The sequence below is a fragment of the Arachis ipaensis genome, chromosome B6 (assembly GCF_059453495.1).
Source record: "Arachis ipaensis isolate K30076 ecotype BB chromosome B6, ASM5945349v1, whole genome shotgun sequence".
Taxonomy (NCBI): Eukaryota; Viridiplantae; Streptophyta; class Magnoliopsida; order Fabales; family Fabaceae; genus Arachis; species Arachis ipaensis.
Genome location: NC_142441.1, coordinates 29,836,129 through 29,841,922, shown reverse-complemented (window position 1 = coordinate 29,841,922; position 5,794 = coordinate 29,836,129).

Here is a 5,794-nt window from a genome sequence, read left to right as displayed (position 1 = left end):
CTTTATTACATGATCATTAGTGTCTTAGTGTCTATGCCTTGAAGCTATGAATGTCCTATGAAACCATCACCTTTCTTAAATAAAAAGTGTTTTAATTGCAAAAAGAAAAAGAAGTACATGAATTTCGAATTTTAAAACAGATTAATTATTTTGATATGGTGGCAATACTTTTTGTCTTTCTGAATGAATGCTTGAATAGTGCATATTTTTGAATTTGTTGTTTATGAATGTTAAAATTGTTGGCTCTTGAAAGAATAATGGAAAAGGAGAAATTTTATTAATAATATGAAAAATTATACAAATGATTCTTGAAGCAAGAAAAAGCAGTGAAAGGCTAGCAGAAAAAAAGATGCGAAAAAAAAAGAGAGAAGAAAAAGAAAAAGCAAGCAGAAAAAGCCAATAGCCCTTTAAACCAAAAGGCAAAGGTAAAATAAAAAGGATCCAAGGCTTTGAGCATCAGTGGATAGGAGGGCCCACAGGAATAAAATCCTGGCCTAAGCGGCTAAACCAAGCTGTCCCTAACCATGTGCTTGTGGCATGAAGGTGTCAAGTGAAAGCTTGAGACTGAGCGGTTAAAGTCGTGGTCCAAAGCAAGAAGAGTGTGCTTAAGAGCTCTGGACACCTCTAATTGGGGACTCTAGCAAAGCTGAGTCACAATCTGAAAAGGTTCACCCAGTTATGTGTCTGTGGCATTTATGTATCCGGGGGTAATACTGGAAAACAAAATGCTTAGGGTCACGGCCAAGACTCATAAAGTAAATGTGTTCAAGAATCAACATACTGAACTAGGAGAATCAATAACACTATCTGAATTCTAAGTTCCTATAGAAGCTAATCATTCTAAACTTCAAAAGATAAAGTGAGATGCCAAAACTATTCAGAAGCAAAAAGCTAATAGCCCCGCTCATCTAATTAAGACTGATCTTCATAGATGTTTTTGGAATTCATTGTATATTCTCTTCTTTTTATCCTATTTGATTTTCAGTTTCTTGGGGACAAGCAACAATTTAAGTTTGGAGTTGTGATGAGCGGATAATTTATACGCTTTTTGGCATTGTTTTTAGTATATTTTTAGTATATTTTAGTTAGTTTTTATTATATTTTTATTAGTTTTTAAATAAAAATCACATTTCTAGAATTTAATATGAGTTTGTGTGTTTTTCTATGATTTCAGGTATTTTCTGGCTGAAATTGAGGGACCTGAGCAAAAATCTGATTCAGAGGCTGAAAAAGGACTGCAGATGCTGTTGGATTCTGACCTCCCTGCACTCAAAGTGAATTTTCTGGAGCTACAGAAGCTCAATTGGTGCGCTCTCAATTGCATTGGAAAGTAGACATCCTGTACTTTCTAGCAATATATAATAGTCTATACTTTGCCCGAGATTTGATGGCACAAACCGGCGTTCCAAGTCAGCATAGAAATTCTGGCGTCAAAATGCCAGAACTGGCATAAAAGCTGGAGTTAAACACCCAAACTGGCACAAAAGCTGGCGTTTAACTCCAAGAAAAGCCTCTACACGTGAAAGCTTCAATACACAGTCCAAGCACACACCAAGTGGGCTCGGAAGTGGATTTCTGCATCATTTACTTATTTCTGTAACCCTAGGCTACTAGTTCTCTATAAATAGGACCTTTCGCTATTGTATTTTGGGGGATCTTTTGATTAGTCTTATGCTATCTTAGACCTTTATGGGGGCTGGCCATTCGGCCATACCTGGACCTTCATTACTTTTGTATTTTCAACGGTGGAGTTTCTACACACCATAGATTAAGGTGTGGAGCTCTGCTGTTCCTCATGAATTAATGCAAAGTACTATTATTTTTCTATTCAACTCAAGCCTATTTCTGTTCTAAGATATCCATTCGTTCTTTAACATGATGAATGTGATGATCCGTGACACCCATCACCATTCTCACCTATGAACACGTGCCTGACAACCACTTCCGTTCTACATGCAAACAAGCTTGAATGTGTATCTCTTGGGTTTCTAATCTAAGATTAGAACCTTCGTGGTATAGGCTAGAATCATTGGCGGTCATTCTTGAGATCCAGAAAGTCTAAACCTTGTCTGTGGTATTCCGAGTAGGATCTGGGAAGGGATGACTGTGACGAGCTTCAAACTCGCGAGTGTTGGGCATAGTGATAGACGCAAAAGGATCAATGGATCCTATTCCAACATGATCGAGAACCAACAACTGATTAGCCGTGCGGTGACAGCGCATTTGGACCATTTTCACTAAGAGGACGGGAAGTAGCCATTGACAACGGTGATGCCCAACATAAAGCTTGCCATGGAAAGGAGTATGAATGATTGGATGAAGGCAATAGGAAAGCAGAGGTTCAGAAGGAACAAAGAATCTCTATACGCTTATCTGTAATTCCTACCAATGAATTACATAAGTATCTCTATCTTATTTTATGTTTTATTCATATTTTAATTATCAATTCTCCATAACCAGTTAAATCCGCCTGACGGAGATTTACAAGATGACCATAGCTTGCTTCAAGCCGACAATCTCCGTGGGATCGACCCTTACTCACGTAAGGTTTATTACTTGGATGACCCAGTGCACTTGCTGGTTAGTTGTGCGGAGTTGTGACAAAGAGTTGAGATTACAATTGTGCGTACCAAGTTGTTGGCGCCATTGATGATCACAATTTCGTTCACCTTGAATAGCATGCTTTTGAACTTCCCTCCCAAATTACGCTTAATTATGAAAATATGCTCTTTTGTGCCTAATTTAATCTATTTTATTCCATTTGCCTTCCATTCAATACCTTGATGTTGTTTGTGAGTGATTTCAGGTGTATAAGGTAGGAATGGGTTGGAGAAAATGGAAGAGGAGCATGCAAAGTGGAAGAAACATGAAAAATCAAAGGAGATGAGTTCAGAGATGTGTGCGTGCGCACGGCTACTTGTGCGTACGCACAGCTGCCCAATCAGAGCGCGTGGATCGTTTCGAGTGCGTCGCGTGTCCAGCCAGGCATCATCTAGTGTGCGTGCGCACAGCTACTTGTGCGTACGCACAGAACGGGATTTTTTGCAAGGTGTGCGGACGCACACATCTGTGCGTCCGCACAGGTGTCCGCACATGGCTTCATTAAAAGAGCACGTGACTCGCGATTTGGGGGCTTTGGAGGCCCATTTCTGAAGTCTTCTAGCTCATATTGGAGGGGAAATGAGGGCATAAGATAGCATATCATTAGGATAGTTTTAGGAGTAGTGGTAGGAAGCTTTTAGTTTAGTTTTTCTCTAAGTTTTTCATCATCTCTATTAGGGTTTATATTAGGATTTTATATCCAATTGCCATTTTCATTTTTGATCTTGGATTTTGCTAGCTTTCATTGTAAGTATTCTCTTGTTATTACTCTTTATAGTTACATTGTCATTACTCTTTCTTCTAATTCAAGTTATAGTTCAATTTTGCTTCTCTCTTGCAATTTTAATTTCTAATTGATGAATTTGATGTTTGATGTTTGATGTTTGTTTCATGCTTTCTTGTGTTATACTTATTGATGAGATCAATTGTTGCTTTTAGTTTCAAGCCTTTTCTCATTTTCTCCATGTTTAAGGTTTTTACCCACCAAGTGTTTGACAAAATGCCAAACATGGTTTTAGGCTAAATCTTTGGCTCTTGGCTCGGGTAAAGTGAGCAATTGGGTTCCTAGAGTTGGAATGTCCAACATTTAGTTTCAATTCTTGGATTGTTAATTGTTCTTATTCCCACTAACGCTAATTTGTTGCTAAGGCAATTAGCAAGCAATTTAGGATTTGTAGGTTAAGAACACTTATGCTCATTTAACTTACTTTCCGATGTGAGGGTTGATCAAGTGAGACTAATCCATCATAATTGTCATAGTTGTGGTTCCAACAAGGAAAGGACCCTTAGCTCACTCCAACCCAAGACCCTTTTTGATGCTTTCAATCTTTCATACACTTCTATGTTAATCTCTTTTATACTTTACTTGTTTATATTACATAGTCGGTTCTTTAATTTCTTCATTAGTTCAATCATTACAATTTTGCATGTTCTTTTATTGTTTTATATGTTCATTTCTTTATTGACAACCCCTTGATCACTACAACCGGAATTGCACACTCATTGTCCTAAAGTACTCCTTGGGAGACGACTCAGGAGTCAAATATTCTCGGTTTTGAATTGGTTTTGATTGTGACACATCTTTTGGATTAACAATTTGATTGATGGCCAATTTGTTGGGTTAGGACTATACTTACAACGCCAATTCCAATTCGATAATCAAGTTTCTAACCCGTGCATTTGGGGTTTCGTCACGTACTTTTTACATAGTTAGGGTTTATATTTATAGAGGGTTACCTCTTTAGAGTGGTCAAGATCTTTTCCTGATATTTGGATAACCAACCTTATTTTTTTTTGAGTGGGTTATTAAGGGTAAGATTTTCTTTAATTGAAAATGAGCTACGTTTATTATTGTATTTGAATTCGGATTTATAAATATAAATGGGTCGGATTATTACGACTAATGGATCAATTTTTATGCAAAATTTAACCTCGACAACGACAAAAACAACTATTGTTACCGAAGCAAGTTGAATAATTCATCTGTAAAAACGGTCTAACCGTGTATCAGCTCAAGTAGATCTGCAAAAATAGAAGACCGGTTCACGATATGCACTTACACACCCAAGTTCCTCGCATAAATATGTTTTTCTCCTTCATCACTACTATAGAATTATCCTTATTAGGACATCAGATTGGTTGTGAATCCTGTATGGTGAGTTAGGCAAGTAGATTAAAAGACTTTCATGTTGGGCTTCGGCCCCGTTACACAACCAAAAAAAAAGACTTTTTCACGTTCTTAGATTTATATATGTAACTCAACTCAAGTTAAAAAAAAAAGGGAAAAAAAAAACTCAACTGCAACTTTAAGGATCAAGGATGCTGTAGTAACAGTATAAATTTTGAACTCCAAACAAACATCTATAATTACAGAGTTTTTGAAACTTGTTGATTTAATAGCTGTCAAAATGAGATTATTGTTAGTGGTCAGTTGTTTAGCTGGTGCATTTATAAAGTGTTCAAAATTATGCTGTTAGTTTCAGTAGTTGGGTGGAATGGCATCTCCTGAATGAGGCACCACCCACCCACCAAGTCTCTCTTCTACTATTCTGTCCCTATAGAATAAATAGCTTCGTTCAGACGCTGTAAGTGAAAATTAATAGGATAGACAAAAAGTGTTAGTATATTATTCTGGTAAATTCTCCTCCCAGGACCCAGAGGCGTGTATGAATGCCTGCTAGTTCGAGATTAGGTCCCTTTGTGGTGCTGCCCATATTTGACTGCACCTCATACTTGCCATCATAGACTCTTTCACGGGACTTGGATGCCGGTCAAGTATCATCATCCCATCAGTGTGAAACCAATTCTCATATATATATATATATATATATGCTTAATTGCTTATACTTATTCCAATCTATATTGGCGGGAACACAAACAAAGTAACAAACAAATGAAACGATACAAGAGCATGCCTTTGATATTTCTACTTTAATATGCACAAATAACCAACATGTAGAAGACGTACTAGTACACCCTGGCCCATAAAGGATAAAATAAAATCAAGACAAAGACTATTCTCTCCTCTCGGCCTCTCCCTTACCTTATGAAATATTTAAATGACATTTTTTTTTCTCTTTATTTCTAAAACAAAAATAGTATCAAAATTTATTATTTTTTATTATTATTTTTATTTATTAATCTAATTTTTTAATTTAATAATCTGATAATATATTTTAATTCACATTTTTAA